The 25,566-nt window shown below is 37.9% G+C and overlaps 1 protein-coding gene and 1 long non-coding RNA gene across 6 annotated transcripts in view; both read left to right on the plus strand.

Moving 5' to 3' along the window:
- The window catches only part of CBL (Cbl proto-oncogene), an 89,857-nt gene that overhangs the window by 20,093 nt on the left and 44,198 nt on the right, over positions 1 to 25,566 (plus strand). The window lies entirely within an intron of this gene.
- Positions 1,577 to 12,245, plus strand: LOC145526193 (uncharacterized). Its single transcript, XR_014068735.1, has 3 exons — positions 1,577 to 4,104; positions 4,767 to 4,839; positions 11,263 to 12,245. It is a non-coding gene; the product is annotated as an uncharacterized LOC145526193 (long non-coding RNA).

A 25,566-nucleotide genomic window follows, 5' to 3' on the forward strand; every position in this document is an offset into this window, starting at 1 on the left:
AACTTTACTGTGACAAATGACTCAGGTTTGGTCTAGAGTATTAGAAATTTCTTCTTAAGAAGATTTCTGGTGACTGAATTCTATTTGTAGGAACTTTTATAACATCTAATTTATATGAAAATGACCTTTGTCTACTTAAATTATTTAAATTTTATGGCTTTTGTTAAAACCATGACTACTTAAACACTAGCTAACCAGTCATTTTGTATTGCTGAATTAAAAGTAATTTTGGACTTTATTAAGTACCACAACTTAAGAATAATTTTATTTATCATCCACAATGTACTAGGTTCTAATTCTAGGAGGTGAAAAGAAGAGTTAAGCATTTAATTCTGATGTCATGTGATAAATGCTTTAATAGAAATATGTGCAAAATGCTGTATGAACAGTTTTGTCTAGTGGCATCAGGGAAGGTGGCACAGAGAAAGTATTATTTGAGCTAGATTTTGAAGGATCTTTTGAAGGCCTTTAACACAGTGGCATGAAAATGCAGGCTCTGTTTAAAGAACGTGAGCGGTCTGGTTTGGCTAGAACTAGGGGAGATAGATAAGCTGGAAATACAGGTTAGAGTCAGATTGTAAAGAGCTGTTTTTTGACCTCTAGAATTTCTCCTGTTGATAACATGCTGCCATAGAAAAAGTTTTATTTATTAATTTTTTGAATTGTTGTTCAGTTGCTAAGTTGTGTGCAACTCTTTGTGACCTCATGGACTGCAGCTTTTTTAAAATAGTGAAACAAAAATTGTAGATTTTTCAGGCTTTTTGGAGCACACTGAACATTGTTTGACGTTTTAATTTTTTTAATTTTTATGACTGATAGTTCATCTCTGAGAGGCAGGATAGTCTACTGGTTAAGAAGAAGATTGACTCTGAAGCCAACTGCCTTCGTTTGAATCTTAACTTTTCCACTTATTTAGTGTGATTCCTTGGTTTCCTCATCTATAAAATGAGATAATAATAACAACTTCTTGTGGGGTTGTTGGGAATTTGATAAGTAAATGTTTGGTACTTAGAACAGTGATTGGCATATGGAAAATAATGCGTGGGTTAGCTCTTATTATGTTAATCATCTTCATTACTTTCATAACTATAAACATAGATTGTTGGGTCAGGCTGTTTGTCATTAGTAAGCATAACCTAATGAAGTGTGTGGGACTTCCCAGATGGTGCTAGTGATAAAGAACCCACCTGCCAGTGAAGGAGACATAAGAAACAAGTGTTCGATCCCTAGATGGGGAAGATCCCCTGGAGAAGGGCGTGGCAGCCCACTCCAGTATTCTTGCCTGGAGAATCCCCTGGACAGAGGAGCCTGGTGGGCTATATATAGTCCATAGGGTTGCAAAGAGTCAGACACAACTGAAGTGACTTAGCATGCATACATACATGCAGTGAGATGCATAGACCAGTTTGCTCTTACTACATGGCTTCACAAGATGCTTGTAAGTTCTTTTGCTTTTTTAAAAGAATCTTACTGTCAGTATGTCTGTTGGTATCAATTTCATTTCCCCTAATATAAAGCTTTCAATCCACTATAGGCTTTGACCATACAACCAGGCTTGTACAAATTATATATAAAGTGGGAATAAATAAATTTGAGGTGAGAATACAGTTTGTTTTTAGTAAAGGAAAATATATGGCTTTCCTCTATGATCTTTGTGATCTGTAGTTTGGTTGTTAGGAGGCTTTTTTCCTATTCAGTTTTAAAAATTGAGATAGAATTCATATACCATAAAATTCACCCTTTTAAAGTATATAATTCAGTAGTTTTTAGTGTGTTCACAAAGTTGTGCAACCGTCACTACCATTTAATTCCAGAACATTTTTATCACCCCAAAAAGAAGCCTCATTTTCGTTAGCAGTCACTCCACATTCCCTACTCCTGCTTCTCCCTAGCCCTTGGTGATCAGTAATATTTACTTTCTGTCTCTGTGGATTGCCTGTAATAGACATTTCATTTACATGTGGCCTTTTTTGTCTAGGGTCTTTGACTTAGCATGTTTTCCCATTCATCCATCTTATAGCATAGATCATTACTTCATTCCTTTTTATGGCAAAATTATATTTGTATTGTATTTGTATGTGTGTGCGCGCGGTAAGTCATGTCCAACTCTTTGCAACTCCATGAACCATAGTCCACCAGGCTCCTCTGTCCATGGGATTTCCTAGGCAAGATTACTGGAGTGGGTTGCTATTTTCTTCCCCAAGGGTCTTCCTGACCTGGGGATCGAACCCGTGTTTCCTGTGTCTCCTGCATGGGTAGGCAGATTCTTTTCCATTGTGCTACCAGGGTATTTATATTGTATTGTAATTATATTTTATTGATATTGTATTGACATTTTGATTACAGACATTTGGGTGGTTTCTGACTATTACTAATAATGCTACTATGAACATTTATGCAAAATTTTTTGCCAGACTATATGTTTTCAGTTCTATTGGATATATATCTAGGAGTAGAATTGCTAAGTCATATGGTAATTCTGTGTTTAACATTTTGAGGAACCACCAAATTGTCTTCCACTGCAGCTGCACCATTTTACATTCCCCAAGCAATGTATAAGGGTTCCAACTTCTCACCAATACTTTTTTTTGTTATAGCCATCTTACTTGGTATGAAGTAGATACTCATTGTTTTGATTTTCATTTCCCTAATACTTGTAATAAAATGAGCAATCTTTTTATATGTTTATTCTTTGCTTGTGTATATTCTCTGGAAAAATGTCTATTTGAATCCTCTGCTTGTTTTTTTTAACCTGGGTTACTTGGCATCTGGTTCCATCACTTCATGGCATGTAGAAGGGGAAAAAGTGGAAGCAGTGACAGATTTTATTTTCTTGGGTTTCAAAATCACTGCAGACTGTGATTGCAGCCATGAAATTAAAAGACACTTGCTCCTTGAAAGGAAAGCTATGACAAACCTAGACAGAATATTAAAAAGCAGAGATATCACTTTGCCGACAAAGGTCCATTTAGTCCAAGCTATAGTTTTTCCAGTAGTCAGGTATGGATATGAGAGTTGGATCATAAAGAAAGCTGAGTGCTGGAGAATTGATGCTTTTGAACTGTGGTGCTGGAGAAGACTCTTGAGAGTCCCTTGAACAGCAGGGAGATCAAACCAGTCAATCCTAAAGGAAATCATCCCTGAATATTCATTGGAAGGACTGATGCTGAATCTCCAGTACTTTGGCCACCTGATGCAAAGAGCTGACTCTCTGGAAAAGACCCTGATGCTGGGAAAGATTGAAGGCAAAAGGAGAAGGGGCATCAGAGGATGAGATGGTTAGATAGCATCACTGACTCAGTGCACATGAATTTGACCAAACTCTGGGAGATGGTGGAGGAAAGGGGAGCCTGGTGTGCTGCAGTCAGTGGGATCGCAAAGAGTCAGACACGCCTTAGGGACTGAACAATGACTTGTCTTTTTATTGTTGAGTTGTAAGAGTTCTTTACATATTCTGGATACTAGATTCTTGTCAGATACATGATTTATAAAACTTTATTCCCATTCTCTGGGTCATCTTTTCACTTTCTTGATGGTATCATTTGGTACCTTTCCCTTCTCCAGGGGATCTTCCCAACCCAGGAATTTAACCCAGGTCTCCCACATTGCAGGCAGATTCTTTACCAGCTGAGCCACAAGGGAAACCCAAGAATACTGGAGTGGGTAGCCTTTCCCTTCTCCAGGGGATCTTCCCGACCCAGGAATCAAACTGAGGTCTCCTGCATTGCAGGCAAATTGTTTACCAACTGAGCTATCAGGGAAGCCCAGATTCTTATCAGATATATGATTTATAAAACTTTATTTCCATTCTGTGGGTCATCTTTTCACTTTCTTGATAGTATCATTTGAAGCACAGAAGTGTTTTATTTATTTATTTGGTTGCGCCAGATCTTAGTTGCAGCACACAGGCTCTTAGCTGTGGCATGTGGAATCTAGTACTTTGACCAGGGATCGAACCTGGGCCCCCTGGATTGGGAGTACAGAGTCTTAGCTGTTGGACCACCAGGGATGTCCCTGAAGCATGAAAGTTTTTAATTTTGATGAAGTTCAGTAATTTTTTTCTTTGGTTCCTATGCTTTTGATTTTATAGGTAACAGAGCGAAAGTGACAGTGTTAGTTGCCCAGTTGTGTCCGACTCTTTGTGATCCCATGGACTGTACCTCTGTTCATGGAATTCTCCAAGCAAGAATACTGGAGTGGGTTGCCATTCCCTTCTCCAGAGGGTCTTCCTAGTGTAGGGATCAAACCCAGATCTCCTGCATTGCAGGCAGATTCTTTACTGTCTGAGCCACCAGGGAAGCTTCATAGCAAAGAAACCAGTACCTAATCCAAGATCATGAAGATTACAGTTATGATCATTTTGTGTTAATTTTTGTTTATAGTGTAAAGTAAGGGTCCAACTTAATTCTTTTGATTGTGGTCATCCAGTTTTTCCAGCACTATTTGTTGAAAAAACTGTCCTTTTCTCATTGAATGAAGTTGGCATCCATGTTGAAAATTAATTGACCATATGTGTGAAGTTGTATTTCTGGGCTCTCTATTTTATTTCATTGGTCTATATGTCTATCCTTATGCCTTCCCTGTGGCTCAGACAGTAAAGAATCTGTCTGCAATGTGGGAGACCTGGGTTCAGTCCCTGGGTTGGGAAGATCCCCTGGAGAACGGTATGCCAACCAACTCCAGTATTCTTGCCTGGAGAATTCCATAGGTAAAGGAGCCTGGTGGGCTACAGTCCATGGGGTTGCAAAGAGTCAAACACAACTGAGCAACTGACTTTAGCTTTTCTGTATGTATATCTTTATGCCAGTACCACATCATCTTAATTATTGTACCTTTGTAGTAAAGTTTTGAAATCAGGAAATGTGAATCTTCCAATTTTGTCTTTTTTCTAAATTGTTTTGGCTTTTTGAAGTCCCTTGAGGTTCTTATGGATTTTAGGATTAGCCTGCCAATTTCTACCAAAAGGGCAGCTGGAATTTTAATAGGAATTGTACAGGACCTTTAGATCAGTGCAGGAAGTACTGCTATCCCAACAATACTAAGTCTTCCCAATCTATGAACGTGGGATGACTTTCCATTTATTTTTGGGTCTTTAATTTCTTTCAGCAGCATTTTGTTTTCAGTGTACAAATCTTTTACCTCTTTGGTTAAATTTATTCCTAAGTACTTTACTCTTTCTGATGCTATTATATGAAATTGTTTTTTCTTAGTTTCATCTTTGGAGTGTTCATTGCTGCTGTGTAGAAAGAATACGATTCAGTTTTGTGAAGTTTTGTGTTTGATTTTGAATCCTGTAACTTTGCAGAAATCATTTACTGGTTCTGGTAGTAGTGGGGTTTTTTTGTTTTTTTTTTAATGGATTCCTTAGGATTTTCTACAAACAAGATCACGTCATGTGCAAATAGAGATAGTTTTAACTCTTTCTTTTCCATGTGGTTGCTTTAAATTTCTTTTTCTTGCCGAATCACTTTAGCTAGAACTTCATGTGTTGGATAGAGATTATGTTGAAGTAGTGAGAGCAGACATCCTTGTCTTGTTCCTGATATTAGGAGGAAAGCTTTCAGCCTTTCATCACTGGGATTTTCATAGATGCCCTTTATCAGGTTGAGAAAGTTTCTATTTCTTTAATGTTTTTGTTTTTAATCATGAAAGAATGTTATAGGCCTTTTATGATTTGCTCCTGGTTTTTCTTCTTGGGAAAGGAAAATTTTTGGACTCTTAAAATTCTAGAAAAAGTGAGTATGTTGAGTTGCGTTAAGGACAAGAATGCAGGCAAGCCCAAGGAGTAACTGAGATCAGGGTTGAGAATGCTGCCAGGACACTACCTGCATTCTCTCAATGCAGATTAATATCTGAATTGTCGGGAAATCTGGTCTCTGCTAGAGGCTTCCCAGGTGACTCAGTGGTAAAGAATCCACCTGCCAAGGCAGGAGATGTGGGTTTGATCCCTGGGCCAGGAGGTCCCCTGGGGAAGAAAATGACAACCCATTCCAGTATTCTTGCCTGGGAAATCCCATGGACAGAAAGCCTGACACGCTACAGTCCATGGGGTCGCAAAGAATGAGACACGACTCAGCAACTGAGCAACAACTGGCCTCTAGTAAACCCAAGATTTACATCTTACTGTTTCCACCATAGCAGAACATCTGCGTCTTGATTCCCCTTTTGATTTAGGCTTGGTATAGACCAATTGATTATCTATGGACCAGTCAACTCTAAAAGAAAAACTTAGTTTTATGATTAGTGAAACATGGGCAAAGTGTCACTTCTAAACAAACCTGATATGGCTTGGGGAACATGTCTGTTCCCTCAAACCATGTACATGAGGGAATTTGTTCCCAGACCAGATGTTAAGGAGCTTATCCCTTAAATATTCTGTAGAAGAGTGTACATGAGTATCTGTCAGTATATAATACAGTTCCTTCCTGTTTTTATTTTAGAGAGGATATTAGATGAATTAACTTCTCTGAAGATACATTTGCCCTCATTCTTCTTAGACTTTATAAAAAATGAATTAAGTGAAAACCATAAGCTGCTTTCTTGCCTTTTATCTTTAATTCTGGTTTTTGCACCTGTTTTCCTTAGTGCGCAGGATGTTATAGTAGAAGCTGAGTGGGATTATACGGTGCAGTTAATTTTAAAATTATCTTACTGTATTATCATTGTCTTATTGTATTCATTTTGGAAGTTAGATTAAACTTTTCTGTTGCATATATTATCTTTTTAGAGGTGGTTATAAACTGAAATTATCAAAATTGGGTTTTGTTATATTCAGCCAGGAAGAATTCAGAAATAGATAAAAGCTTATGTGCTAACCATTCATTAAAGAAAAAATAGTAGTGAGTATTTTCTCTGTGGCAGGCACTGCTCTAGGAGCACTGATAGAGCAGGAAACAGGAGATAGTCCCTTTCCTCATGATGCTTATTGCAAAGAATCTTACATGACTTAATGACTGAACAACAAAATTATAACCTTATGGTCTGTCTCTTTACATTTTTTTCAAAAATATAACCACTGAACCAGTATTCTTTTGGTTTCCAGGTTATCCTCCAGTGGAAGAGTGGTGATTCACAAAGAAATGGCAGAATTTTTTACTGCTGTAGTTTTTTCCTAGTAGCCTGAAAATAGATGTCAACAAGTATGCCAAATCCTATTGGTAGATAATGGTGGCTTAGATCTGTGTTGAGGAGTTCGAGCAGAACTTGAGGTGTTTTAAAGCTTGTATAACATGACTTATAAATGCATTGGTTTAGGTTTCTGGTTTGAGCAAGTGGATGATGTAATGGGAAGCCATGGAAATGTATAAATAACAAGGGAAAGTCATGATATGATTTTTATTTTACAGTGCTAGTATTGGCTGTTGTGGGAAATGGATTAGGCTTGTGGAGGTAGCAGTGATGAAAGTAGAGGGAATGCGTTAAAAGGTTACTGCTATAGACCAGATAAGAGATGAGATAATTTAGACTAAGGATGAGAAAGTTGAAAGGAAGGAAAATAGAGTGGAGCTAGACTCAATAAGAATTGCTAGTGGATTGAACAAGAGAATGGTGAGAAGAATGGGCAGGGAAGAATCAAGGATGCTCTGTAGGTTTGTGGTCATTAACTCTGCCAACTGGTGGCAGCACTTACTAAAATGGAGAATTCAGAGTAGAGATGGGAAAAGTAAGTTGAGAGGGAAATTATGAGTTCCATTTTGGACAACTTTAAGTTTGAAATATTCTCATGAGCCATCTAAGGTGATACATCAAGCAGGCAGTTGGGTATATTAGAGTTTGAAGTTTAGAAAGAGAGACCTGAAATAGAGAGAGAATTTTGGTAATATTCAGAATAGTATTTAAAGCCAGGATATCTGGTTGGGGAGAGAAATCATCAAAGGAGACTTAAGATGGGGCACTACTAAAGAAGAAAGTAGAGAATAGATTAAAATAGCCAACACAGAGTAAAAAACAGAAACAAAAGAATTCTCTAAAACGGAACCCTGCTATGATGTTGGTGGAACTGTAAATTGGTGCAGCCACTGTGGAAAATGGCATGGATATTCCTCAAAAAAAAAAAAGCAACTAAGAATTGCCGTATCATCCAGCCGTTCCACTTCTGGGTATTTATCCAGAGAAAACAATAATTCAAAAAGATAAATGCACTACTATGTTCATAGCAGCACTATTCACGATAGCCAAGACATGGAAACAACCTGAATAAATGGATAAAGAAGATGTGGAATATAATACACACACACATATGTACATACACATCATGGAACAGTACTTGGCCATAAAAAAAGAATGAAATAATGCTATTTGCAGCAACACAGATGGACCTAGAGATTATCATACTAAGTGAAGTAAGTCAGATAAAGACAAATACTGTACGATATCACTTATATGTGGAATCTAAAATATGACACAAGTGAACTTATCTATGAAACACTCACTCACAGGTATAGAGAACATACTTGTGGTTGCCAAAGGAAAGGAGGTGGGGTGAGATTTGGGAGTTAGCAGGTGCAAACTAGTATATATGGAATGCATAAACAGCAAGGTCCTACTGTATAGCGTGGGGAACTGTATTTAATATCCTGTGATAAACTGTAATGGAAAAGAATATAAAAAAGAATGTATATATAACTGAATCTCTTTGCTGTATGGCAGAAATTAATACAACATTGTAAATAAACTATACTTAAGTTAAAAAAAAAGAAATATCCTTCCTGCCCCTTCTCAAATTCTAAATACAAACCTAGCAAAGGAAATAAGTAATCCATGAAAGAAGTGGATTGCAGGCAGATTCTTTACCGACTGAGCTATGAGGGAAGCCCTTCCATCAATTTGTTAGTCGTAAAAAATTTCCTTTTGGCCTGTAAAATTGGCAAAAGACAAGAAAACGAAAATCTACTTATAACTAATGTTTCAAAGGAGGGGGTACAGGAGTGTGAGTACTCATACCTGATTGTGGTAGAATGAAACTGGTTTAGCCTTTCTGGAGGGTGATTTATCAGAAAGAACAGAGAAGTGATTTGGGTTAAAATGCAGTTACAAAGGTATTCATTTAGATGCTGTATATAAAAGGGAAAAACTGAAAACAACCTAAATGTCCAACATAAGATAAATTACATACACAAGAGAAGATAAGATGTGCTATGTAGACATAAAAGGTTTTGTCAATAAAGATTTTTGATAGGCAGTATATTAAAGAAATAGTGAAAATGTCAAAAGATACACATTTCTAGTTATAAGATGAATAAATCCTGGGGATATAATATACAACATGAATTATAATATTTTTATAAAGGAAAAGAGGCCACAGAATTGTATCTGTAACTAATAAGATCACATTTTTGTAAAATGTATTTAAGAAATATAGAAAAAACATGGAAGGAATGATACCAAAATATCAGCAGTAGTTATTTCTAGGTATTGGAATAAGAGGTAATTTTAATTTTCTTTCTATTTATATATTTTCTCAATTTTCTCCAATTAATATATAATCAACGAAATTATTTTTTGAAAGAAGAAAAAGATGTGATACTTCTTAGGTGACAACTTGGATTTACAAGGACAATCCTGAACTTCCCATTTCTTGTAGTAACATGATTGGTGGGTTCAGTTGAGTTCAGTGAACCTAGGCAAAGTCCTAAGTTCTCAGGTTGAGAGGCTAGAGAACTGGGCTCAAGTGGACAGGGTGAAGTTTAATGAAGGTGAAAAGTCACATTTAGTTCTTAACACCATCCTGTACAACTATAATATGACAGCACTTGCAGACCAGTTAATCATAAATTACTGTGGTTAATTGTTAATATTGATAATAAGATCTTAAGAAATTCTAATGTATGTGTTTGGCTGAATATTAGTGCCTAAAGTACTGTTTGTTTTAAACCAAATATCTGCATTGTTGTATAGAGCTGTTGTTAATTGATATAGTTTTTTCCTCAAAGAAGACCTCAAAGAACTTTCATGTATGTGGATTATATATCTATCAACATTTACCATATTCACTATTAAAACTGAGAAGTTGAAAATGTTTAAAAATAACTTTTAATAGTAAGCCCATTATATATTAACATAAAATATTTTTTTAAACATGAAAACATTTTAATAGAAAAAAAAATTTTTTTCCTTTTGGCCACATCATGTGGCTCATGGGGTCTTAGTTCCCTGAGCAGGTACTGAACCTGTGCCACAGCAGTGAAAGCCTGGAATTCTAACCACTAGGCAACCAAGGAAACTGACCACTACTTCCCAAGGGAGCTCCTTGGGAAATATTTTAAAAAATAAGTATCTCTCCATTTTTGCAAATCTCTTAAACTGCCTCAGACAACATTTTGTACTTGGTTACGTCAAAATTCATTGATCTGTCTTGCATTTGGAATGAATTTTTTACCCATGCACGGTTTTATAGCATCATCCCTTGATCACTTGGAAAATATTGGTTCACTAGGTTATGTAGATTTTCCAAGTGTTGACACATCACTGAATAATCACATTCATTAGTTAAATATCATTAGAAAAGTTTCATTTGGAAGCTGTTAAGCTCATAGTGGAGGATGGGCAATCACTTGTTTTCCTTGAAGTGACAAGTCACTTTGCTTATTTTGGAGAAACTGCCAAATAGCCGAGTCTGAGTAACCATACTTTGTTTATTAGTCATTCTTTCAAGTAAAAATGATGTTCCATGCCATATGTGAAAATCCCACAGCTAACATTATACTCAATGGTGCAAGACTGAAAGCTTTCCACCTAACATCAGAAGGGACTTCCCTGGTGGTCCAGTGGCTAAGACTCTGTGTTCCCAATGCAGGGGACCCAAGTTCAACCCCTGGTCAGGGGACTAGATCCCACATGCCACAGTTAAGACCTGGCACAGCCAAATAAGTAAAATTTTTTTTTTTTTAAGAGAGAAATAAGACAAGGATGTCTGCTTTCACTGCTTCTATTCAACATGATTTCTGTTCATCATATGAAGTTCTAGCCAGAGTGGTTAGGCAAAAAAAAAAGAAGAAGAAATTAAAAGCACCCACATGGAAAAGGAAGAGGTAAAACTATCTCTGTTTGCACATGACGTGATCTTGTTTGTAGAAAATCCTAAGGAATCCATTAAAAAAATCCCATTACTACCAGAGCCAATAAATGATATCTGCAAAGTTACAGGATTCAAGATCAAATACAAAACTTCACAAAACTGAATCGTATTCTTTCTACACAGCATCAGTGAACAATCCAAAGATGAAACTAAGAAAAACAATTTCAAATAATAGCATCAGAAAGAGTAAAGTACTTAGGAATAAATTTAACCAAAGAGGTAAAAGATTTGTACACTGAAAACAACAAAATGCTGCTGAAAGAAATTAAAGAAGACCCAAATAAATAGAAAGACATGTCATGTTCATAGATTGGGAATGACTCAGTATTGCTAAGCTGGCAGTACTACCCATATTGATCTAAAGGTCCTGTGCAATTCCTGTTAAAATTCCAGCTGCCATTTTGGTAAAAACTGACAGGCTAATCCTAAAATTCATTAAGAATCTTAAGGAACTTTAAAAAGCCAAAACAATTTAGAAAAAGGACAAAGGTGGAAGAGTCACACTTATTGATTTCAAAACTTTTACTACAAAGCTACAGTAATCAAGATGATGTGGTACTGGCGTAGGAATAGACATATAGACAAATGGAATAAAACAGCCCAGAAATACACCTTCATACATATGGCCAGTTAATTTTCAACAAGGATGCAAAGTCTTTCAATGAATGGTGTTAGCAAAACTGGATAACCACAATTAAAAGGATGAAGTTAGACTTTCACCTTATATTACATATAAAAATTAGCTTTAAATGATCAAAGACCTAAATTAAAGAGCTAAATACCAAACCCTTAAAACAGGTGAAGATCTTCATGATGTTGGATTGGGCAATGATTTCTTGAGTTATAACACTAAAAGCATAGACAATAAAAAAAAATTGATCAGTTGGACTTTATCAAAATATAAAACTTTATCCATCAAAGGACACTAACAAGAGAATGAAAAGACAACCACCAATTGGGAGAAAATATTTGCAAAGCCTGTATTAGATAAGGGATTTAAATCCAGAGTATGTAAAGAAGTCCTACAACTCAACAGAAACACACACACACAAACCCAGTTCAAAAATGAGCAAAAGATTTGAATAGACAGTTCTCCCGAGAAGTTATGTAGTTGGCCAATAAGTGCATGAAAAGATGCTCCATGTCATTAAGAAAATGTAAATAAAAACCACAAGATACCACTTCACACTCTTTAGAGCGGCTATTATGAAAAAAGGGAAACTAACAAAAGTTGGTGAAGAGACATTGGAATCCTCTTCCATTTCTGGTGGAGATGTAAAATAGTGCAATCACTTTGTAAAGAATTTGGTGGTTCCTCAGAAAGTTGAAGTGGAATTACCATATGATCCACTGATTCTGCTAAGTATCTACCCCCAAAGAATCAAAAGCAGGGACTTAGATATTTGTACACTTGTGTTCATAGCAGCATTCTTCCTTATAGCCAAAAGGTAGAAACAACACAAGTGTCCCTCAGTAGATGAATGGACAAGCAATAGGTGATGTACTCGTGTAATGGAATATTATCCAGCCATAAAAAAGAAATGAAATTCTGATACATGCTTCAACATGGCTGAAACTTAAAAGCGTTGTACTAAGTGAAATATATCAGATACAAAGAGACAAATATTGTAAGATTCCACTTATATGAGGTATCTAGACTAGGCAAATTCATGGAGACAGAAAGTTAGAAACGAGGTTACCCAGAGGCTGGGCAGAGGGAGAGTAGGTAGTTATTGCTAACATTTCTGTTTGGAATGTTGAAAAATTCTGGACATGGGTAGTGGTGATAGTTATACAACATTGTGGATGTACTTTATGCTACAGAATTGTACATTTAAAAATGGCTTACAAAAGAAGATATTCCACAAAAAAGCAACTTCTTCAACTAACTAAACATGGCACAAATGCTTTTTGTGAGGACAACTGTTATTACAGCGAGAATGCTTCTGGGGTACTTCTCATTTGGTCACACGTGATATTTTAAAAAATATTCTCAATATTCAAAATTTAAAGAAATTAATGGTCTTTCCTGTTTCATCAAGGATATTCTGAAGTGCAACTAGCATTTTGCTTTTGATTTTACTGCAAGTCATGGTGATGATACGGTGCCTTGGTTCAGCCAGGACACCAGCAAGACACGACTCACCATTGACTTTGTGCCGTGGGTGCAGGTGCCAGCCCAGTGGAAAAGGTGAATCCTGTCACATCTTAAGTAGTAGTATGGAAGTAGTTTTTAACGTTGCAAACTCTCTGAAAGGGTCTCAAAGACCCCTAGGGATTGCATAGCACACTTTGAGAACTACTATATTGATATACAAGTTTTAAAAATGCTACAGCCATGTTATAGAGAATTGAAAAGTAGTGCAAGGAAAAAGATAGTGATTCATGCTGCTGTTATTTTGATACAGTTCCTTTTAGTCTCTTAAAGAGTGACTTGATGTTATACTTTTCCAGTACTGTCTTATAATTCTGGAGCATGGCAGGCTAATCTTAATCCTCTTTTATGTTTGAACCATTATACATTTCAAGGGAACAGAATATCAAGGCTGGTAATAATTGCTGGTCCTACAGCTAGAGTGTAGCTGCTTAGATTGTTGTTTTGAGGAGTTCAGTGGGTAAAGGTTGGAATAGAAATGTGGAATAGAAATGTCTTCCTTGGACTTGGGAAAGAGATATGACATTGTCATAATTTGTTCTTTGTACTATTTTAGTCTAAAATTCATAGTTTTAGAAAATCTTTATCTAATTTCTTCAGAAAAAAAATTTTCTTTTCTTCCCCTTAGGGGACTCCATTTATATGTATATTTGGCTACTTGATGTCATCCCATAGGCCACTGGTACTCTGTTCTTCATTTTTTTTCCAGTGTTTTATTTGAGGATTTTCTATCACTTGTGCTTTTGAGCTAGTTAATCTTTTCTTCTGCAATAGTTAATCTGCTGAGAATCCCTTCCATTTTAGTTTACGTGTCCGGAAGGTGGATTTAGATCTTTTTTATCTCTTTCATATCTTTAACATGTACAAGAATTTCTCTCTCTTTTTGTACAAATATAGTTAGAATAATTATTTTGATATTCTTGTCTATTCTGTCATTGGTGTCACTCATGGATTTAATTCTATTGATTTGTTTTTATCCTCACTTGCTTATTGCTTCATTTCATGTTTGCTGATTTTTGATTGGATGCTAGACATTGTTAATTTTACTGTGGTAGGTGCTCTATACTTTCGTATCCTTATAAATATTCTTGAGCTGTGTTTTGGAATATAGCTGAATAGTTTGATCCTTTTAAACTTGGTTAGGCAAGGCCAGAATAACTTTTTTTTTTAATATTAACCTTTTAAAAATTGAAGTGTGGTTAATTTTGTACAATGTTGTATTAATTTCAGGTGTATATCAGGTGTAATTATATATATATATATAGAGAGAGAGATTTCAGATTCTTTTCCATTTTAGATAGTGAGTATAGTTCCTTGTGCTATACAGCAAGTCTTTGTCATTTGTTTTATGTATAGCAGTGTGTATATGTTAATCCCAACCTTCTAATGTGCCTCTGCCCCTTCTCCATTATCTCCTTTGAAAACCATAAGTTTTTTTCCTATGTCTCTGAGTCTATTTTTAATAAATAAATAAATTCATTTGTATCATAAGTGATATATGATATTTGCTTGACTTCACTTAATACTCTCTAGGTCCATCATATTGCTGCAGATGGCATTATTTCGTTCTTTTTTAGCTGAGTAATATTCCATTTTTTTGTGTGTGTATACACATAGGTATATATGTTGTTGTTCAGTTGCTCAGTCATGTCCGACTCTTTGCAGCTCCATGGACTGCAGCGTGCCAGGCTTCCCTGTCCCTCACCATCTCCCAAAGTTTGCCCAAGTTCACATCCATTGTATCAGTGATGCCATCCAGCCATCTCGTCCTCTGGCACCCTCTTTTTCTTCTGCCCTCAATCTTTCCCAACATCAGGGACTTTTCCAGTGGGTCTGGTGTTCACATCAGATGACCAAAATACTGGAGCTTCAGCTTCAACGTCAGTCCTTCCAATGAGTATTCAGGGTTGATTTGCCTTAAGATTGACTGGGTTGATCTCCTTGCTGTCCAAGGAACTTTCAGGAGTCATCTCTAGCACCACAGTTTGAAGGCATTAATTCTTTGGCACTCTGCTTTCTTTATGGTCCAGCTCTCACAGCCGTTATGTGACCACTGGGAAGACCATAGCCTTGACTATGTGGACCTTTGTTGGCAGAGTAATGTCTCTGCTTTTCAACATACTGTCTAGGTTTGTCATAGCTTTCCTGCCAAGAAGCAATCATCTGATTTCATGGCTGCAGTCACCATCTGCAGTGATTTTAGAGCTCAAGAAGAGGAAATCTGTCACTACTTCTATTTGCCATGAAGTAATGGGGCCTGGTAGCTCAGCTAGTAAAGAATCCGCCTGCAATGCAGGAGACCCCAGTTCGATTCCTGGATCGGAAAGATCCCCTGGAAGAGGGATAGGCTACCCACTCCAGTATTCTTGGGCTTCCCTGATGACTCAGATGGTCAAGAATCTGCCTGCAATGTGAGAGACCTGTGTTTGATCTCTGGGTTGGAAAGATCCTCTGGAGGAGGGCTTGGCAACCTACTCCAGTATTCTTGCCTGGAGAAACCCAAGGACAGAGGAGCCTGGGGGGCTACAGTCCGTGGGGTCACAAAGAGTCAGACACAACTGAGAAACTAAGCATAGCACAATGGAGCCGGATGCCGTGATCTTAGTTTTTTTAATATTTAGTTTTAAGCAGGCTCTTTCACTCTCCTCCTTCACCCTCATCAAGAAGCTGTTTCCCTTTCTGCCATTAGAATGGTATCATCCGCATATCTGAGGTTGTTGATGTTTCTACCACCTATCTTGATTCCAGCTTGTAACTCATTCAGCCCGGCACTTCTCATGATGTGCTCAGCATATATATACAAACAAACAAAGTGACAGCAGACATATAATAGTCTGTAGGTCCATCATGTTGCTGCAAGTGGCATTATCTCATTCTTTTTTTTTAGCTGAGTAATATTCTGTTTTGTATTTGTGTCTATACATGCACACACACACACACACACGCATACCACATCTTCTTCATCCATACACCTGTTGGTGGACATTTAGGTTGCTTCCATGTCTTGGTTATTGTTAATAGTGTTGTTATCAACACTGGGGGCATGTATCTTCAAATTTAAGCGTTTTCTCCAGATAGATGAATAGCTTTTAATCTAGCTGCGTGCTAGAACTACCTGTGCTCTCTGAATTACAAAATTCCCCCCTCCTCCTCCTATGTGAGAACTGGGGCGTGTTCCCTGTACTCCTTTCAGATGGGTCGTCCCCAACCTCAGGTTTTGCCATTTGCCTATCGATGCTCACCTGTGGATTTCCTGAGCTTGTGCTCTCTATGCATGTCTCTCCTTTCTTGTATTCTGTACTGAGAACTCCAACTGCTGTGGTTTCCGCAGACCCTCAATTCTGTTTTCTCAATTCAAAAGACTGTCAGGTTCTGCCTGGGTCCCCCCTCCCAGTGCTGAGACCTGAAAACTCCAGGCGGTAAGTATAACCAGTCATAAGAGTTCACCTCCATTTGTTTCCCCTCTCAGGGATCACAGTCTGTTGCATGATGTCCACTCTTTGGAAACCATTACTTTATATATTCTGTCCAGTTTCTTAGTTCTTTCAGAGAGGGCATATCCAGTCCCTGCAGATTCCATCTTGGCTGAAAGCAAGAGTCTCAGTCTAAAATTTAATTTGGGGTTTGGGTTTTCCAAATTCAGATACCATTAATATTTATCATGTGATTGCTGTATGCCTGAAAAGTTCAAATGTACTCTAATCTTCTTTACTCACTGCCTATCTCACCACACATATCACTTGGACACTCTCTCTTTTATGTTGAACAAAAAGAGCATGACCTTTGCCTTTATGTGTTTTTCACTTTAAAGATGTGGAAACCAAGGCTCAGAAAGTTAGACTACGTTACCCAAGTGTATGAAGTTATTAAGTGCCAGGGCCTTTTTAATTAAGCTAGTCTCCCAAGTGTTTATTAACAATTACTTTCATTTTCTTGGTTTGAATTTAAAGGAATAATGATTGTGTGTTTCATTTCATATTGCAGAAATGATCCCTTGGAGGCCGTATTTCAAGTAGTATATGAAATGGTAAACTACATAAACTTGGAGAAGTTAAAACATTTTAATAGACCTGTCATTTGAACAGGCAAATATTCAATAGTGTGATTTACTACAGGATTAGGTATTCACATAGCAAGAGAATGTCACTCAGAATATTTCTAACAGAACATAGGCTTGATTATGCAGATAGAGAGGGAATATGAAGGTTCCCTGGCTCTTGCCTCCCCTCAAAGAATCAGTGATGACTTTTATAAGACCAGAGCAGTATAGAGAAGTAGGCAGTGAATGTTGAGTAGAACGCGCGAAAGCCTTTTCTAATCACTTTGCTCTAATAGTGCCAACGAAGACTTGCTCTAAAACCATAATACTTGTGAAGTCTACAACTGCATTTAAATTAGGACATCTTAAAGAACAAGCTCAAAAGCTGGCTACAAGAACGTCTTTTTTGCCAGACTGTAGTATACAAAGCAGCAAATGCTTGCTAGAGATATCTAGTAGTGTGAAAATGTTAGAAGCATAGTGAACTTGAATCCTGGAAACATATATATATATTTTTTAGTTTTACTTGCTGTTTATTGAACCTGAAGTATAAGTTTTCTTTGGAAAGCTTAAAACCCTATATATTAAATTTGTTAAAGAAATGAAATAAAAAACTCCCATTAGCATTTTTCTTTCCTCTTTGTTTAAACCCTTCCCCTACTCCTTTTACGTGCAGAACACTCATCTTGTTTAGCATCTAATAAAATATATCTAAATGATCTAAGTATTCAGAGTTACTATTTCTTGTTTCTTATTCTTATGGTATTTTTCTTATTTACATTTAAAATAATTAGTTGAATGTTGTATTTTCCCTGTAATGTTGAGCCTGATTGTAGCCATCCCTTTTCTTCTATTCTTCTGTTCTAACTTAAAAGGAAATCTTTCATCATTATTTCTGTTAACAGTGAGTTTGAACTAAGTTCTCTGTTTTCTTAAAAATAATTTGATTTATTTATGGCTGTGCTGGGTCTTCGTTGCTGCGTGGGCTTTTCTCTACTTGTGATGAGTAGACACTGCTCTTAGTTGCAGCGTGTGGACTTATTGCAGTGTCTTCACTTGTTGCAGAACTCAGGCTCTAGGGCACGCGGGCTTCAGCAGTTACGGAAACCGATCTCTGAGCACAGGCTCAGTAGTTGTGGCACATGGACTTATTAGTTGCTCTGTGGTGTGTGGGATCTTCCCAGACCAGGGATTGAACCTGTCTCTCCTGTATTGGCAGGTGGATTCTTTACCACTGAGCCACCAGGGAAGCCCCAAGCTAAGTTCTCTTGACATGAAACATTGTGAAGGTCTCTTTAGGCCTGTATATGACTGAATATTACCTATTTTATTTTTTATCACTAGATTAAGGTTTTATAGATTTGATGAGTGATTAAGGCACTGCTTAATACCACAGGACCTAAGTATTTGATTTTTTAAAAATTAGAGATATACACTCACTGAAAAATTCTGGGAGGGGGAAAAATGTTAAGAGAAATGTCATACATATACACTTCAAAATAGTTGTAATAAATTTTATGTCATGTGTATTTGTCATTACTTTTAAAAAAGAAATGGCATGATTCAAAGGCTATTGAAATTTTCTTTATGCAAGTATTCATTCAGCAAGTATTTTTTTAATTTATTTATTTTAATTGGAGGCTAATTACTTTACAGTATTGTGGTGCTTTTTGCCATACATCAACATCAATCAGCCATGGATGCACATGTGTCCCTTCATCCTGAACCCCCCTCCCACTCCCCTTCCCTCCCCATCCCTCTGGGTTGTCCCAGAGCACTGGCTTTGAGTGCCCTGCTTCATGCATCGAACTTGCACTGGTCATCTGTTTTACATATGGTAATATACATGTCTCAGTGCTATTCTCTCAAATCTTCCCTCCCACGCCTTCTCCCACATAATCCAAAAGTCTGTTCTTTACATCTGTGTCTCTTTTGCTGTCTTCAGCAAGTATTTTTTTTTTTTTTAACTTAATTTAACTTTTGCTTTCATGCGGTGCGGCATGTGAGATCTTAGTTCCCCAACCAAGGATTGAACCAATCCCCACTGCATTGGAGCACAGAATTGTAACCTTCGGACCACCCCAGAAGACCCAGCAGGCATTCTTGAAATCTTGCTCTCAGTGCATTCTAGGTGAACATCAGGCTTGAATTCATAGGTGGAAGGATGAGCCTGTATAGAGACCTATATTTTCTTGGTGTCTTGTGGAGAGAAGTGCTCAAGCACAGTTGGCTGTGTCTTGAGAGTGGGCTTCAGGAAAGGGGCTCAACCTCCCCCGTTATACCCCTGCACTCTCTCTATTTGTGGGGGTCAATGTGATAAGTGAGGTAAAAAGTGTGTTTGGTGCCACCTCTTTATAGGAGTTGCTGAGAACCAGCTGCCTGGTAGCTAGAGACTTTGGAGGTGGAGGTTCCTTGGGAAAATGTTAGGAGGAGCCCCTGGTCCTAGTTAAGCTCGTTGCCAAGCAATACAGAAAGAGCAAGATGACCAGTCAGGGGTCAGATTCAGTAATCTGGGAGGGATGGTAGTTGTTTGGACTAAGGTAGTAACTGAACTGTGGTGGAAATAAAAAGTCACTGGATCTATAAAATAATTTCATACACACACACACACACACACACACAAGTTGCATATAAGTAGCTTATTCCTCTGTTTGCTAAGTAGAATTCTATTAATGGGTTTATCACAATTTGTTTATCCATTGATGTACATTTTAGTTGTCTCCAGTTTTTGGCTACTATAAATGAAGCTAACAGGAACATTCATGTCCAAGTCTTTGTGTGGATATATATTTTAATTTCTTTGGAGCAAATATTTAGGGTGATATGTGTATATATGTGTGTGTGTATACACACACACACACACACACATATATATATATATATATATTTTTTTTTTAATAAGAGAAGCCTGCCACTTCTGTCCTTTTCTGACTCCATCCTACATACCCCCATACTCCCAAAGGGAGAAATTCCAAATCTTTTCAAAGCTGTGTTTCAGTTTCTTTTAAACTTTTAGAAGTTTATTGAGATGTGACTGACATGCAGCATTGTGTAAGTTTAAGGTGTGCAGTATGTTGATTTGATAAAAGCTCCATTTCATTTTGATTATCCCATGTGAGTGAATTAGCAGATAGTTCATTCTCAGCAGTGTCAATGACCTTATACAGATACTCACAAGTCTGTTTCCCTACTTGCTACCTCCTTCCCAAGTTTCCTGCTAGACAGGCCATAATAATATCTTTCAGACATCTCACACTCAACATGTCTGAATATTGAATGTGTCCTCTTCATTAGCAAACCAGCTTCCTCTTCTAAGTTCCCTTGGTTAGTATTATGTAGTGGTGACAGGCATTAGTTACAAGACTGACTCTTGGATTAATTTCTTTCAGCCAAGGTTTCTTTCATCTATAAAGTGGGGGTAAGAGCAGAATCTGTCTTAGAGGATTGTGTGTGAAAATTAAATAATAAAAAATATAAAATGCCTGACACGTAGTAAGCCCTTCAAAAATATTAGCTTTATTGTATATGTATGGCTGAGGCTTTTCGCAGTTCACATGAAACTACCACAACATTGTTCACTGGCTATGAAAGAAAGTGAAAGTGAAAGTTGCTTGGTCCTCTGACTTTTTGCAACCCCATGGACTATACAGTCCATGGAATTCTCCAGACCAGAATACTGGAGTGGGTAGCTGTTCCCTCCTCCAGGAGATCTTCCCAACCCAGGGATCGAACCCAGGTCTCCTGCATTGCAGGGGGATTCTTTACCAGCTGAGCCACAAGGGAAGCCTGTTCATTGGCTATACCCCAGTTCAGTTCAGTTCAGTTCAGTCGCTCAGTCGTGTCCAACTCTTTGTGACCCCATGAATCGTAGCATACCAGGCCTCCCTGTCCATCACCAACTCCCGGAGTTTACCCAAACTCATGTCCATCGAGTCAGTGATGCCATCCAGCCATCTCATCCTCTGTTGTCCCCTTCTCCTCCTGCCCCCAATCTTTCCCAGCACCAGGATCTTTTCCAATGAGTCAGCTCTTCGCATCAGGTGGCCAAAGTATTGGAGTTTCAGCTTCAACATCAGTCCTTCCAGTGAACACCCAGGACTCATCTTTAGGATGGACTGGTTGGATCTCCTTGCAGTCTAAGGACTCTCAAGAGTCTTCTCCAACACCACAGTTCAAAAGCATCAATTCTTCGGCACTCAGCTATCTTCACCATCCAACTCTCACATCCATACATGACCACTGGAAAAACCATAGCCTTGACTAGACGGACCTTTGTTGGCAAAGTAATGTCTCTGCTTTTTAATATGCTATCTAGGTTGGTCACAACTTTCCTTCCAAGGAGTAAGCGTCTTTTAATTTCAAGGCTGCAGTCACCATCGGCAGTGATTTTGGAGCCCCCAAAAATAAAGTCTGACACTGTTTCTACTGTTTCCCCATCCATTTCCCATGAAGTGATGGGACCAGATGCCATGATCTTAGTTTTCTGGATGTTGAGCTTTAAGCCAACTTTCTCACTCTCCTCTCACTTTCATCAAGAGGCTTTTTAGTTCCTCTTCACTTTCTGCCATAAGGGTGGTATCATCTGCATATCTGAGGTTATTGATATTTCTCCCAGCAATCTTGAGTCCAGCTTGTGCTTCCTCCAGCCCAGCGTTTCTCATGATGTACTCTGCATAGAAGTTAAATAAGCAGGGTGACAATATACAGCCTTGACATACTCCTTTTCCTATTTGGAACCAGTCTGTTGTTCCATGTCCAGTTGTAACTGTTGCTTCCTGACCTGCATACAGGTTTCTCAAGAAGCAAGTCAGGTGGTCTGGTATTCCCGTCTCTTTCAGAATTTTCCACAGTTGATTGTGATCCACACAGTCAAAGGCTTTGGCATAGTCAATAAAGCAGAAATAGATGTTTTTCTGGAACTCGCTTGCTTTTTCGATGATCCAACAAATGTTGGCAGTTTGATCTCTGGTTCCTCTGCCTTTTCTAGACCCAGCTTGAACATCTGGAAGTTCACGGTTCACGTATTGGTGAAGCCTGGCTTGGAGAATTTTGAGCATTACTTTACTAACATGTGAGATGAGTGCAATTGTGTGGTAGTTTGAGCATTCTTTGGCATTGCCTTTCTTTGGGATTGGAATGAAACTGACCTTTTCCAGTCCTGTGACCCCTGCTGAGTTTTCCAAATTTGCTGGCATATTGAGTGCAGCACTTTCACAGCATCATCTAATAAAAAAGCAAAAAGTTTTTAAAAAAGTATTAGCTTTATTAATATATTAGTTTTAAGACCCTACTCTCATCTGCTCAGGCTCAGTTTCATCTTCTCTTCCCTCCTACTAATCATCTCATTTTCTTGGTTTTACTTCTGCAGTCTCTCTCAAATCTGTCGTATTTTACTGCCCATTTTTGGGCTCCCATTACCTTTCTACTGCAGTACTATCCTGATTGAGCTTGCTGCTTTTTGTCATTTCCTCTCTGTTTCATCTTGCATACTGCTGTCATTTATGGCCTTGAAACAGATTCGATGTCACTCCTTAGTTCCAAACCCTTAATGACTTCCTGCTGCATCTGTAATCTCTCTCATCATGGTAATTAAATCTCTACATTTTGAGTCCTGCCTGTGTTACTCAATTTTATCATATGCTGCCATGACATTCTAGTCCATGCTCAGTCGATCAGTGGTGTCTGACTCTTTGCGACCCCATGGACTGTAGCCTACCAGGCTCCTCAGTCCATGGAATTTTCCAGGCAAGAGTACTGGAGTGGTTGCCATTTCCTTCTCCAGGGAATCTTCCTGACCCAGGGATCGAACCTGTGTCTCTTGCACTGCAAATGGATTCTTTACCACTGAGCTACTGGGAAGCCCATGTCCATCTATTTGCCAGTCCCTGAACTTTTGTCTGCTGAGCCTTTGCTTTAGTCATTACCTTGGCTTGGAATCCCTTGCCCTCCCATATTATCTTTTGCTGCTGCTGCTGCATCACGTCAGTCGTGTCCAACTCTGTGCGACCCCATAGACGGCAGCCCAACAGGCTCCTCTGTCCCTGGAATTCTCCAGGCAAGAACACTGGAGTGGGTTGCCCTTTCCTTCTCCAATGCATGAAAGTGAAAAGTGAAAATGAAGTCGCTCAGTTGTGTTCGACTCTTCTCGACCCCGTGGACTGTAGCCTACCAGGCTCATCCGTCCATGGGATTTTCCAGGCAAGAGTACTGGAGTGGGGTGCCAGTGCCTTCTCCATTTGTCTTTTGAAAGCCTATCTATTCTTTAAAGTCCAAAAAGCCTCCTAAAATATACTAGTCTTAAATAGTGGTTCTCCCACCCATGCTCTTTTGACACTTTAGTCCTCAGCAAAGTCTGCCTAAATGTGTGAGTTTGCTTTGATAACTGGTCAGGGCCAGGAAGACCTTCTTTCTGGTGTTATCTGACGTTGTCTTTATTTATAGCTTTTTAATAAAAGCATATTAAATTTTGTAAAATGCTGCTAATTAAATACTAAATACTACTAACTAAAATACTAACACCAGAACTGTACAGACACAGATTCTTGAACTTGAGGAGAATTATTTTTCATGGAAAATACATAGCAGAAAATGGCAGTGATAAAGATTATCTGATTTTGATGCCTCCACATAGAGGAGATTCAGTAGATACAGAAAATTTCTTCTTTCCCAACTTTTGAGAACAGCAAAATCTCATAGTTACTTTGTGTTTGTTCTAGGAAGCAATATATTTGAAATGGAAATGGATGTCTGATAAATCATATACTCAGGAGTTAAATAATTAATGACAATTTGATATGCTTTTTACGTATTTGGTTAGATTCTATTAGAGCTGTCTCTTGCTCAGTATATAGTTGGTCTGTCTGTATATCTGTATATTTTAAAGTTTTTTTTTTTTTAAGTTCATGGGATAAAACTTCTGAAGGTGCTTGGTAGTTTTTGTCACTTGTTGAGGGGTATGAGAAGTTTTGGAGATTTCTGTATCATGTTGCTGATGTATTTCTATATTCTTTAAGCCACTGGTGTAGAGAAATAGTGGGCTTCCCTGGTAGCTCAGACCATAAAGAATCTGCCTGCAGTGCAAGCAGTGCAAGCGATGAAAGTTCGATTCTTTGAGGGCATCTTCTCCAGGAAGACCCCTTGGAGAAGGGAATGGCTCCCCACTCTAGTATTCTTGCCTGAGAAATCCCATGGACAGGGGATGTGATGGGCTACAGTCCATGGGATCACAAAAAGTCAGACACAGCTGAGTGACTAAGCATGCACACATAGAGAAATAGTAATAAGTTCTCAGGGTTAATTTGCTTTTAGCTGCAGACAGTTGCTCCAGTGTATGTAACTTACATAGTTATCTTTCAGAATTTGGTTTGAGTAAATTCAGAGGTTATTTTGAAAGATAGGGAAGTCTGATTATATTCTTGACCTCTTTAGGAAATATGATAGTACCTTAAGTTAATGTAACTTAGTGAACATTTGCTAAATGTTCTCAATGAGTTTTAAACTGTTTTTGTTTTTTCCAAATGCACTAAAAACCAAAGGTATTAAGTTATAAATACTATGTCTTTATAGTGTGTGCTTTAATGAGAATATCACATTAATCATTTAAAAATAGTGACTTGAGTATATGATTTGTTTTATATGAGTTAGGAAAGAAGGACTGTATCTGTGAAAAAAAAAAATCTTTTCCAGTAGTAAGTGGAGAAGCATGGCAAATCCTTAGTGCCTTAACTTACCTCAGGTGGTCAAAGTTAACATCACCAGTGATGTCCTGGGACTTCATGTACCCTCCAGTATTATGTGATAAGATAGGCACCTCTGTGGTATTGTGACCATAAAGCTGATAACCCCAGTCAAAGCACGAGAAAAACATCAGCTAAATAGAAACTGAGACACATTCTACAAAATACGTAACTGGTACTCCTCAAAACAGTTAAGATCATGAAAAATAAGGAATGACTGAGGAACTATTACAGATCAGGGGAGACTAAGGAGATGTGTGGATAAATATAATGTAGTATCCCAGATTGGATCCCCGGATAGATAAGGACATTAATGGAAAAAATAACTGGTGAAACCTGGATAAAGTCTAGGGTTTAGTTGATAGCACTGTACTGATGGTTTCTTAGTTTTGACAGATGTACCACAGGAATATCAGATGGTACTATTAAGGGAAACCATTGAATGAGGGATATATGGGGGAATGCCATCTTTTCAACTTTTCTGTAAATCTAAAATCCCACAATAAAAAGTTTATTTAAAAAATAAATATTTTTCAATCCTGTAAATTTATGGAATGTG

This window comes from Giraffa tippelskirchi, chromosome 11 (assembly GCF_054371585.1).
Source record: "Giraffa tippelskirchi isolate mGirTip1 chromosome 11, T2T-mGirTip1v1.2.pri, whole genome shotgun sequence".
Lineage (NCBI taxonomy): Eukaryota > Metazoa > Chordata > Mammalia > Artiodactyla > Giraffidae > Giraffa > Giraffa tippelskirchi.